Source organism: Symphalangus syndactylus, chromosome 2, assembly GCF_028878055.3.
Source record: "Symphalangus syndactylus isolate Jambi chromosome 2, NHGRI_mSymSyn1-v2.1_pri, whole genome shotgun sequence".
Lineage (NCBI taxonomy): Eukaryota > Metazoa > Chordata > Mammalia > Primates > Hylobatidae > Symphalangus > Symphalangus syndactylus.
The window spans coordinates 22,547,412-22,560,628 of NC_072424.2; the positions used below are offsets into that span (position 1 = coordinate 22,547,412).

At 37.6% G+C, this 13,217-nt stretch overlaps 1 protein-coding gene and 1 long non-coding RNA gene across 5 annotated transcripts in view; one reads left to right on the plus strand and one right to left on the minus strand.

The window, feature by feature from the left end:
- The window catches only part of ATRNL1 (attractin like 1), an 861,353-nt gene that overhangs the window by 41,114 nt on the left and 807,022 nt on the right, over positions 1–13,217 (minus strand). The window lies entirely within an intron of this gene.
- Positions 1,301–6,979, plus strand: LOC129465745 (uncharacterized). The gene is made up of 3 exons (XR_008652022.2): positions 1,301–1,468; positions 2,066–2,204; positions 4,759–6,979. It is a non-coding gene; the product is annotated as an uncharacterized lncRNA (long non-coding RNA).

The following is a 13,217-nucleotide window of genomic DNA, read 5'->3' on the forward strand; positions in this document are numbered from 1 at the left end:
AAGTGATTAAATGAAGGACCTTCAGATGGAGAGATCATCCTGGACAACCTGGATGGGACCAATGTCATCATAAGCACTCTTGAAAGTGGAAGAGGGAGGCAGAAGAGGAGGTCAGAGGGGTGTAGGGTGAGAAATCCACCAACCAGATCCTGCTAGTTTTGAAGACGCAGGAAGGTGGGCATGAACTAAGGAATGCAGGCAGCCTCGAAAAGCTGCAAAAAGGCAAGGAAACAGATTCTTCCCCAGAGCCCCCAGAAAAAAGATGGAGCTTTGCAGATCCATTTTAGACTTCCGACCTCCAGAACTGTAAGGTAATACATTTATGTTATGTTTGAAGCTGCCTAGGTCGTGGTAATTTGCTAGGGCCTCCTACAAGCTCAGAATTGTACTCCATGCAGAGAAGGAGTCATGGAATATTCAAAATCAAGCAAGCAGCCGAAGGGTTCTGGTCTTATGTGTTCACGGAATCTACATTTTCTGTTCTCTGCTGTTTCTGGTAGGAAGTAGATCTCAAAATGACCAAATCAGAAAAATGAGAATTAGAAATAATTCAGGAATTTGCATGGTAATGGATAGGAAACATAGCTATTAGTTTTAAAAAGTTGATTATTTGTAAAACTCATAAATAAGACAGTGTATGCTTTCTTCTTTGCCTTATTCAGTATAGCTAGTGCGTACAGAGAAGTAGGTAGGCAGCTTGCTGGTTAGTTTGTCAAGGATTAAAATGAAGTAAGTCCTAACAAGGCCTTTAAGACCTTCATCAGATCTTCTACATGTCATGTCAGAGTGAAAGGTACTCACATTAAATATAACATTTTATTATAAAATATTTTAAAAGTTGTTTTATAATTTTATTTTAAAATATTTGCTATAAGTATCTTACATAATGTATGATTGGTTATGATTATTCTGCAATGATCCTGCTTACTTGGGAACTCTAATGAAGTGAGCAATTAAACCTACAGACTGCAAGTGTATTGAAATGTGTATGAAAACTACATTTAACAATAATGTGGGCATTATATTACATGTTGTAGCTATTAAATTAAGGGATTTCTTAATTTTAATTTTGCAGTTTTCTTATTTTGGGGTAAAAATTTTGTTTTCATTCTCAAACATGCTCATAAGGCCCATGGCCTTTTGCTCATAGTGCTTGATGGATAAAGTAGTCCTGTGAGATGAAATAGCAAAACAGCACCTGCAACTAACTGAGCTCAACTGTATGAATGAGCACATACCGAAAGGGAAGAGTTAAGGTTACCATAGAAACTGTAATACAAACATTCTGGAGCTAAATTATTACCAATCTAATCAGCTTGCTACCGCAGCTTCCTTTTTGATGATGATAAGCATTGTCATTAATGGGAGGCAGAATGGTACAAGGATCAAGAGAATGGACATTAAAGCAAGGCAATGATGAGCTCCAAGCTGGACTGTACCACTTAGAAGACGTGTTAACTTTGGCCAGGTCACTTGGACTTTCTAGACCTCAAATTCCTCATCTAGGAAATGGGGATAATAACAGTACAGGTTGAGCATCCCTAATCTGAAAATTCAAAATCCAAAATGCTTCAAAATCTAAAACTCTTTGAGCACTGACTTGACACTCAAAGATCATATTTAAAGGAAATGCTCATTGAAGCATTTCGGATTTCGAATTCCTTGATAAGGGATATTCCACCTGTACCAACCTCAGGGGATTATAAGGATTAAGTGAATTAATATTTACAAAGCGCTGGTACATAAGTAGTTTTATATATAGGTTTCTGATTTTTTTTTTTTAAAGTATTTGTTCAAAATTTACAAAGTTCAACTATATGGCCTTCACTGTAAAGATGAAGTCTAGGATATAATCCTCTACTCTAGGTGCTGAAATTCTAGGGGGAGGCATGTACTGGAACCCAGGTATGAATAAAGTAATATGAAAACTTTGAAGAAAGTAGTCAATTCTAATAATGAAAACCGTTTAACCCACTTATAGTTAAAATTGTTTAGTGAAAATATCTCCAAATATTGAAAAATGAAATTAATCAGCAGATTTACTAAATGCCTATTTTGTCTGTAGGCCTGTATAATCTACTGTGATTGTTTGGAATAAAGGCATTTGTTAAGAGAGGAGTAAAACAAGAGAGAGAGCCTGCTCTGTGCCAGGGTCTTTTAAGATTTTCTTACTGAACTTTCTCAATCCTGAAACAAACTCTGAGGTATGTATAATCATCCCCATTTTACAAAATAGTTACCTGAGTCTAAAATATATTAAGGCAGAGAGAAATCTGAATCCAGATCAAATTCTCACCCTCAAAGCCAACTTTACTTTCGCCAAGCCAGTAGTTTTCAAACTTTATTAGCAGAAACCTAGCTTTAAAACAAAATCATGCATTGTTAAATGTATTATTTTATTAGTGTAAGTATAAGTTATGTTTATAATTTTGAAAACACAGTCATAACAGTAAATATTTACTTGTTGTAAAGTCAATCAATGAGAATAATGTTGAGTATAGTGATTAACATAGAAATTGGAAATCAAAGGTTATGGACGTTAGTCACAGTTATGCTAGTCTTAGAGCTTGATTTATTTTTTTGTTATTGTTTCATAGTATTAAGAAAACCCTGCATTGCACAGTTGTAAATTTTAAAAGAGTTTTAACAGTTCACCCTATAACCAGGCTATTCTTAACTAAGCTGATATAGAAGCTTGAATGACACGAGTAGGAATTAACTTAAGTTCTATTTCATAAAAACAATTATTTATCAAGTCCCTCCTTTATGTTAGGCATGGGGCTGGATGCCAGGGATTCCATGGTGCTCATGACAGATGTGATTCTTGGCCTCCAGATAAACGCTTTGAAAGGGGAATAACCAGGTCAAGAACATTTACTGGAGTAGACCATTTTCAAGAACATTTACTGGAGGTGACCATGTACACGGATGACTTTTTCCCATAAATATAAATGTACAGGGTCTAGTTAACCTCTTACGGAAAGATTTCTTTCACTTGAATTTATATTCACAGGTCATAGATTCTGGGCATCAAGTATAGCCTGACTGGAATTGTTGGAAGACTAAAACCAGCCAGGCACAGTGGCTCACGCCTGTAATCCCAGTACTTTGGGAGGCCGAGGTGGGTGGATCACTTGAGCCCAGGAGTTCGAGACCAACCTGGGCAACATAGCAAGACCCTGCCTCTAAAAAATTAGAAAAAAAAAAATTAGCTGGGTGTGGTGGTACAGGCCTATGGTCCCAGCTACTCGGGAGGCTGAGGTAGGAGGATCACTTGAGCCTAGCAGGTTGAGGTTGCAGTGAGCCATGATTGCACCACTGTACTCTAGCCTGAGTGACAGAGTAGGACCCTGTCTTCAAAGGAAAAAAAGACTAAAACCAATTATTTTCTCCATCTACTCTCCTTTACTCACTTAGCACTCAATCTCTGCTAGTTTTAGTAACCCTGGGCACTAGACTAATTACTTTAGTAGCTGGGGACTAGCTCACTGTCTCGTTTGGGTAAGTGCCAGGCCAATAATAATCTTGAGATTTTTAAGGATTTATTTTGAACTCTTTCAGACTTCAGCTGTAATTTATGAAGCACTGAAGGGACTACATCCATCCGAGTGATAGAAACTCCAGGCTGAGGCTGCTCAAGCAATCCTAACTTGTCTTATGTATCAATAACCCCAGTACCTGGCACTGAGCAATATCAAAAATTGGAGAGAATAAACTGTGGATATATATTTTTAAAATTTAGCTCACTATCACAAGAGAATCTGATTGCAGACTTTATGTTCTTTGGATTTTAATTTGTAAAGTGATTGAATATTTGGACTTAAATTTCTCTCCAGGGATTTGAAAATGGTAGGGAGTTTGTATTCAAACGTAGGGCATCTTTATGTTGACAGTCGATTAAGTATCTTAATCAGGTTGTTTGATCTCTACAACCTGTTACGCTGTCTTTTAGAAACATGACTATATATAATTTGAAATGGGGATAGGAAATAGATTTTGAGCCTTGGCTACCGTATAGTCTTGGAGCTAATTTCATGGATATACAGGTGTCATTAATCTCAGAGCTTGTGAGGGGAAAATCTACACTGTCTATAGTGATCCCATGGTGACTGCCAAAGCAGCATTAGTTGGCCCTGGGAGAATGGCCAGTAGGAGTAAGACTGTCTTGACAGGTTGCTGATCTCGTCTCCTGAGGGCAACAGCCACACTGCAGGAGGAAAACAAACAGCTGAGAGTGGTGGCCTAAAAAGGCGCTAGTCAGATTTCCTGTGAAGGGGAGCACAGTTGACTCAAAACCCCAAATGCCACCCCTCTGGATCCAGCACCATGTTTGGTGCTGCCAAATTCTTCCAGGGTGGTCCCAGCCAGCCAATGCTGAGCCTGGTGGGAGTAATGGTACAGGTCCATTCCTGCCTGATGTGAAACTTTGCTGGCAGGTGATTGGCTTGAGGACTTTCCACTGGTCTTTTCAAAACTTTCTTAGAACTGCACCATGCTACCCAATCACTTCCTTTAGCCTTCCCCCCACCGCCTCCCACAGGCCGTCCTTACTTACTCAGGCTTCCTCCCTGTACCCTTCATAGGCATGTTCCCCAGTAAAGCTCTTACGCATTTCACCTCATCTTGGTGTCAGTTTCTCAGAGGTCCTGAACCAACACACTAAAAAATCTTAGGGAGATGAAAGGATTTTTTAAAATGCAAAGTTAAAATGAAATGCTTATGGGATCTCCTCGCCATTGCCTTCTCCTTCTCCTCCAGCCCAAGTTCCTCTGGATACATTTTGCAAACCACTTCACAACACAGGAAGTATGGAGGAAAATGTGGTTTTACTGTGAGAAGAAAAATATAGATGATTCTTTAGGAAATTCTGACGAGAGCAGATGAAGGCTGAATTGGATCCCAAGACAGGAGAATGTATTAAAGGTGATAAATATAAGACAGGGAAAGTCACACTTTAAGCTGAACAAAGAACTCTGGTTAAAGGATTTGAATCTCTTTTGGCTCCAAAGAAAGTTCCAGGTAAGGTTCTGAAGCAGGGAGTTTGTCATAGTTAAGAAAGGAAGCAATTACAGTAAGAAAGTATCTCAGAAGCGTTTTCCAGGTCAGTATGAATAGTAACAACATTCCAGAGATAGTGCTAACCAGACAGGGGGAGGGAGAGACTGGAGGCAAAATATAATGCTTCTGAGCCTGATTTAAGCAGCTAAAGCAAATTCCAGGTCAGGGAAATGGAGGACAGTGGCAAGATACCATGGAGAGGTTTGTTACTCAGAAGACTGCTTGTATTTTTGAAGTACATTTTCAAAGGGTAAAAAGCAGTTTGAACTTAGCACCCACCAGATGCAAAATGAATGTATCAATATTTTAAAACAATATACAGCATGGAGAGCTAGTCACACTTTAAATAATTAATTCCCTGGTAATTAACCCAAGAATGACATGATAAAAGAGAAACTTCCCCAGTGTGTGTCAGACTATGTACCTTTGAAATTTAAACTTTCATAAGGGATACAAGGGGGCCAAGAGGATCCCAGATTCAGAGGCTACACTGAAAAGTCAGAAGCAGTCTCCAGATTTTGATAGATTTCTGGGAAGATGTGTCAAAAGATCAGCTTGACACGGACAGCTGGTCTTCCTTGAAAATTAAGTTTCTGTGTACAGAGTTCTTCAGGTATCCAATTTCTACTCTCACCTCTGCCTCCAGAAGCAGGTCTCACAGGACTCCACTGCAGCAAAGACCTGTCAGATCCTCCCGTTGCTTTTCATTGCTGAGTTCCTCCTGTGAGTTGTGTCATTCGTGTTAAAATTACAAATTCACATCCAATTGATTTCTGAAGGAAGGAACTGCCTCCAAATATCCACTGATTTTCCTCAATATACAAACAAGCAGACAGCGTAGGGGGTAAACACATTTGTGAATTGAGCTATTTGCTTTTTGTGTAGCTTCTCTCATCAAAAATGTGGTGACATTCACTCCAGATTCTGCTGTTTTCACTTTCTAATATGAGGTCTCCACTCATCTCCATGCAAGTATTTCCCTTCCATTAATGTTAATGGAAGTCACTCTGGTGTATCAAGGGGAGAATAGATCCCTTTGTCTTTTTAATTAGTCCTATAAAAAATAAATGAATGCACTATGTGAGTTCTATTGAGGAATAAATTTTGGCCATCCACACTATGCGGCTTTTAAAAAAACATTTTTTTTTAAAAGAAGATAATATGTAGCTTCCTGGTTGGCCACTAGCTAGGAACCAAACACATAAAAAAGTACATCAAGATTAAAGGGATAATAGGTAATTTTGTTCTTTAGGAAGATGATGTTACTAAGTGTGTCTGCAGAGCATGGGGCAGAATACAAAAGCACAAGGCGCCTTTTAAGATGAAGCAATTGCAAACGCAATTTAATGGAGGACAAGAAAGCAATTAACAGTGTAAAGTCACTGATGCGAAGGATAGACCTCAGGATTAGAATCTTATTAAAACAAAGGCTGTACAACTTGATTATAACGAGCTAAGTTAAAAGATCTCCAAAACAATCTCAGCGTGCAGATGTGAAAAAGAAAACATAATTTACCCTCTTATTACATTTTGGGCCCTATAAGGTGTGGTGGCATTGAGATCTTTCCCAGGTCAATCTCTAACAAACTGGACAGCCGCTGTTTCCAGGACTTAGTTCTGCAGGACTGAACTGAGGGGATAGAGGGCATTTGCTTGCTGTCATGATTACCTAGTCAAAAAATAATAGTTCAAAGCATGATGGTTTTTAGCACTGTTAGAAACTGTTCTAGAAAAGCAAAGCTTTTTTTTTTCTCAGTTGTTACTCTGGTGTTTTTCTAATAACATCACTAAGACTGTTCTGCAGGTCAGTGTAAAGATAAGCTGTGGTTTGCAGTGAACTAAACTGTAATCTTCTGACACTTTCCTTGCTGATTCAATATCTTAAGATAAAAGCATAAAAGGGACAGTGAGAAATGAGACAAAGGGCATCATATTAAATGAAACAAAAACAAAAACAAAAAACAAAAAAAACAAAAAACCTCCTGCCTAAAAACCTGCCATCAATTAACAGTTACCATTTTGGTTTGTCAACGCCTCCAAGTTGGAATAAAAATCTGTCTTAAATAGGCCCTTAAGAATAAGTTAAATAATTTTTTTCACTCAAATATGTACTATCTTTTTAATCAAAATAGACTTGAGTGAGGCTCATACTTTCCTTCATTTAAAGATGAATTTTATATTTTACAAACCACTTAATAAACTCCATATACATATTTTATCAATTGAGACATATTTGCTTCTATTTTTAATAGAACTGTTTCATGTGTCCATGTGGGAGAAAAATGTGACCTAAAGAGATGACTTTTTCCATAAAATTTTTACATAGTAGGACCAAAATGTCAATTAATTAACTCAAGAGAATGATGACATTAATATATTTGTCAATCTATGCTCCCTCCAGCAGTGTAGAAGAGTCCATATCTGTGCCATTATTTCACACTGGCAAGGATATGAACTCCTCTATATCATTATTTCACGCTGGCAAGGATGTGGACTCTTCTACATCATTGTAAATGAGGTGGATGTAAAGTTGTAGCTACAATTTGCATTTCACTGATTACTAGTGAAATTGACTACTATTCATATATTTACTGATCATTTATTTTTCTTCTTCTGTAAAATGACCCTTAAATCTTTTGCCCTTTTTGCACTGTACTGCTAGTCTTTTTTATTACTGATTATAGGTGCTCTTCATATATTTTGAATTATCATCCTTTAATATAGCTGAGGCAGTATAATGTAATGTTGGAGTGATTAAAATAACAGACTTCGAAGCAAGTCAGCCTGGGTTCAAATTCCAGCTCTGCTACTTCCTAACTACGTGGGCATGAGCAAGTTCCCTTCTTTGTGCCTCAGTGCTATCTACAAAATGGGGATGACAATACTACTTGTCTCATGGAGTTGTTGTGAAATTAGCTGCATTAATATATGTAAAGCCTTAGTATAAGCATTTGGCATATCATAAGCACTCAAAAATAACTAAATATTATTTTTTGCCTTTTGCAGGTTTTAAAAATATTATCTCCTGTTTTGTAGCTTATCTTCTAATTTTTTTAATGAAATCTTTTGATGAACAGAAGTTCTCAACTTCAATGTAGTTAAATTAATTTTTTCATGGTTTGAGATTTATATTAAAGAAATCTTTCTCTTTAAAGTCATTAAGATCTTTTGTAGACTATCTTCTAAATGTTTTATGATATTACCTTTCATATTAAAATTTTAAGCCAAGAGGCATTAATTTTTGAGTTATAATGGGAGGTATGGGCCCAATTTATCTTTTTTAAAAAATATGGACAACCAATTTTCCAGCACAATTTATTGGAAACTTTGTTTCTTTCCAACTTGTCTACAATGCCAACTACATCATGAATCAAGTTTCTGGATATGTGTAGACTCTCCACTTTTTAAAATTGGTTCACATACTTGTATTATGCCAGTAGCACATTGTCTTAATTAGTATAGCTTTATAATAATTCCTGAAATCCTGATAAGCAAATCTTTGCTCTTTGATCTTCATTTTCAGGAGTGCCTTGGCTAGTCTTGGCTCTATAATCAAGATTTTATGAGATGAAGATATTTACTTTTTTGAGGGTGAAAAATTATTCTGGTGGAATCATTTTATGTTCTATATGGCTCTTGAGATTCTTTTAACCATCAGTCATGTAGAAATATTAATTTCTTTTTACAAAGATGATTTGTTACAGGAAATCAAGAATACAGGAAAGTGGAAAAACTAGAGTAAAAGTGGTCCCAAGTCCAGCGTCTCAAGACAATCACTATTAACAATTTTGCGTATCTAACAGGCTTTTTAAAAAAATACATATAGCTATATGGAGGAATATTAATATGCAACATTTTACTTTAAAAGTTTCATATAATGGGCCTGGCACAGTGGCTCAGGCCTGTAATCTCAGCACTTCGGGAGGCCGAGGTGGGCAGATCACCTGAGGTCGGGAGTTTGAGACCAGCCTGGCCAACATGGAGGAACCCCGTCTCTACTAAAAATACAAAATTATCAGGGTATGGTGGCACATGCCTGTAATCCCAGCTGCTCGGTAGGCTGAGGCAGGAGAATCGCTTGAACCTGGGAGGTGGAGGTTGCAGTGAGCCGAGATCACGCCATTGCCTTCCAGTCTGGGCAATAAGAGCGAAACTCCGTCTCAAAAAAACAAACAAAAAATAGGGACATGGATGAAGCTGGAAACCATCATTCTCAGCAAACTGTTGCAAGGACAAAAAACCAAACACCGCATGTTCTCACTCATAGGTGGGAATTGAACAATGAGAACACTTGGACACAGGAAGGGGAACATCACACACCGGGGACTGTGTGGGGTGGGGGATAGGGGAGGGATAGCATTAGGAGATATACCTAATGCTAAATGACGAGTTAATGGGTGCAGCACACCAACATGGCACATGTATACATATGTAACAAACCTGCACGTTGTGCACATGTACCCTAGAACTTAAAGTATAATAAAAAAAAGAAAAAAAGGAGAAGAAAAAAGTAAACAAACAAACAAAAGTTTCATATTATGTATTCTGTTTTGCTGCTAATTAATTTCCTCCACTCAGCCATATAGTGTAGAGATCTTTCCATGTCAGTGAAAATTGCCATATTTTAAACAATTTTAAAAATTAGTCAGCTTTGCTACAAAAATGAATGCAACAGTTTTGATGACTTGTAACTACAAGTCTTGATTTCTTGTTTACACAAAATATCAGGGGTTGGTCATTCATTACGGTTCTGCTTCATGTGCTGTCTCACTCCAGAATTCAGGTGGTCCCTGTTTAGGACAGAGGCAGAGTGTGGAACAGTGGAGTGGAGACCTGTTATGGCCTTAAGGTCTCCTAGACAAGGTGTGTGTCACCTCCACTCGTATGTGTTTGGCCAAAAGGAGACACATGCTCGGCCCCACATTAACGGGCTGGGCCAGTGCACTGCTCATACAGCAGCACTGCCAGGCACACAGCAGAGCATGGGGTAGACAGTCCTGTCTTGGAGATGGGAAAGCCCACGCGGGGGCAGCAGAACAGCCTGCCACAATGATGGCCTGGAAGTCTTTCACTGCACAAATCACATGGTGCGAACTGGATTTTGAAAGCTAAATTTGGTATTTGATTAATTAATTTTAAAGTAAATTTGTCAATAGGAAACTAGGAAAAGGAAGTGAGTAGACAATTCACATACATACACACATACATACATACCTATCAAAGAAATAAAAGGGGGCCGGGCGTAGTGGCTCATGCCTGTAATCCCAGCACTTTGGGAGGCCAGGGTGGGTGGATCGTGAGGTCAAGAGATTGAGACCATCCTGGCCAACATGGTGAAACCCCATCTCTGCTAAAAATACAAAAATTAGCTGGGTGTGGTGGTGCGTGCCTATAGTCCCAGCTACTCGGGAGGCTGAGGCAGGAGAATTGCTTGAACCCCAGAAGACGGAGGTTGCAGTGAGCTGAGACCACACCATTGCGCTCCAGCCTGGTAACAGAGTGAGAGTCTGTCTCAAAAAAACAAAGGAATGACCTATATGAGAATATATTTAATGTTGCTAATAATTTTAAAGAAATGCAAGTTATGACTAACATGAATGATCACTTATGACCTATTAGATAAACAAAGAAGAAACAAATTTATGACATCCAGAGTTGGCGAAAGTGTTGGTTATATATATGATCCACATTGTGTTTTCTTTTACATTTTAGTTTAAAAATCCAGGGACTGCATTCTCAAATTTCGATTTTCAACTTCTCTTCCACAAAAATCTGGCAGCCTGGGCTCAGCATTCCCTGATGGTGACAAATAGCTGGAGCCGAGAGTGCCTGTCTCTTTGTGAGGACACTCTCCCATTCTCTATGACCCCATCACTCCCTATTGTCTTCCACCTGAACCATTCCCTCATTTAACTAGCTCCATGATCCCTCTAAGCATTTAAGCTTTGTGTGTCTGCATAGATCAACTGTATCTCCTTCCGATTAACATTTAAAATATTTCAATTTTCATTAGGGTTGAAAAAGCCGAAATCAATACCCTTGAATACTTCTTCAAATATCTTTAATTACTAAGAGGGGTTGCTAGATAAAGTACCTTCCAATTTTGATTAAAAATTGCCTCACTCCCTCCAACAATGCATGAGCATGCCCATTTCTTCAGTACTGCCAACATATGATATTATGATTTGTTTCATCTTTATCTAATAAATCATAAATGAGAATTCAGTACAGTCATAACTTCCATTTCTTTAATTATTAGCAAGATTGAATATATTTTCATGTTCATATAGGCCATTCCTATTTCCTTCTTTGGGATATATGTATGTATGTATGTATGTATGTATAATTGCCCATTCACTTCCTTTGCCTAGTTTCCTATTGGCACATTAAAAAAATTAGTTAATCAGGCCTCTTTATGTTAGGGATACTGATTCTAAGTGATATAAATAATTTGCTAGTTTGATTTAGTCTTTCACTGAGGTTTGGTTATAGAATTTATGTGTCAATGTTGCAGTCACCAGCGATTAGTCTTTTTCTTTGTGGGTCCTCCTTATTACAAGTTTGTAACAATGTTTACTCATATTTCGATCTTATGTATTTATGTATGCCTTTTTATAGTACACCATTTTATCTATCTGGAACTTAAAAATTAACGTAAAGAGGAATGGTTGAATTCGTATTTTTTGAACAGCTTCTAGCCAACTCTCCCTATACTATTATTGAAAAGTCATCCTTCCTTCATTTATTTTATATTCTTTATTATGGCGCTAAATTACCACATATATTTGAGTCTATTTCTGTATTCTTTTTCTTTTTAACTAATTTGTGTAGTGAGGCCAAGGCCCACATTGTTTTAATCTCTATAGTTTTATGTTTTAATATCTGGGATAATTATTCATGCTCCATTAGACTTTTCATTATTATTTTTTCCAGACTTTTACCAGATCTTTTTATACCTTTATTGTCTTGAATAAATTATATCATCAGTTTTTCAAGGCATCCTTTTACTGTGCTATCTTTGTCAGGTTTTGCATTCTATAATAAAAGGGTAACTATTTACACTCGCTTCGGAAAAAATTCAGTTTTTCTCTATGCTGTGAAACAGTTTAATTAGCACAGGAATTACTGATTTCTTTGAAATACAAAAAAATTGATATCTTTAAATCATTTTGTGATTATTGGTCAATTTCAGCTTTCCAACTTGTGAGTCATTACTTACTTTATAATTTAATAGTACAGGTGGAACCATAATCACAGAATACATATTAGGAAGACAGCATACTACTGAATCTTTATAGAATGGGCAATATGTTTTTATGGGTTTTTAAAAAAATCAATGTGTTAGAAGAATTTTACAAACATGGTTTGATGATGATGATGATGATGATGATAATGACAGTGACAATAATACAGAAAACACTAACTGGGCTCCTTGTACACATCCCCTTCTCTCCTTTTATATTCCTTTTCTTGGATTATGGCAACCTCATCCACCTGGTAGATCAAATTAGTAAACACAAAGCCATCCTTTCCACATTCATATATGTTCTTTCCCCTGTCTGCTAATATCTTGACTTCTCATTTGAACCACTTGGCAAATTCCTTGCATCTTTCTAGACCCAGTTCAAGCATCAGCTCCTCTGTGAAGGCCTCCCTGATTCCTCTTCTGCACATCATTCTTGGATACAATTAGGTGTTCCCTCTTTGATTAAGAGTTCTTACACTTTATTGTAATTACTTGTCTAAATGTCTGTCTTCTTCACAAGACATTAGCATCTTTGAACAGGGGTCCGGGTCTTACTCACTTTTATATCCCTGGAATTCGGCAATGTCCGGTATTCAGTGGATGTTCAATAAGTGTTTGCTGAATGCACAAACAAGGTCTGTGGCTTTCCTGAGTGGAGGGGGACAGTGACAGGCAGATGTTTCACTGAGGGTTTGTCAGATGAAGGAGTCATAGTCAAGAGCGAGTAGAAAGTGATTATAAATGTGCTGGAGCTTCCACGAAGCTGGAAATAATGCATTCACATTAGAATGGCAGGATAAGCACAGTCCGTGTGCAACACGCTGCTGTATGCCTAACCTTGGGGCAGTTGAGAATGTACTGCACCCGGGAACACTGAATGACAACAAATACCTCCAGGTTATTCAGCTGTATC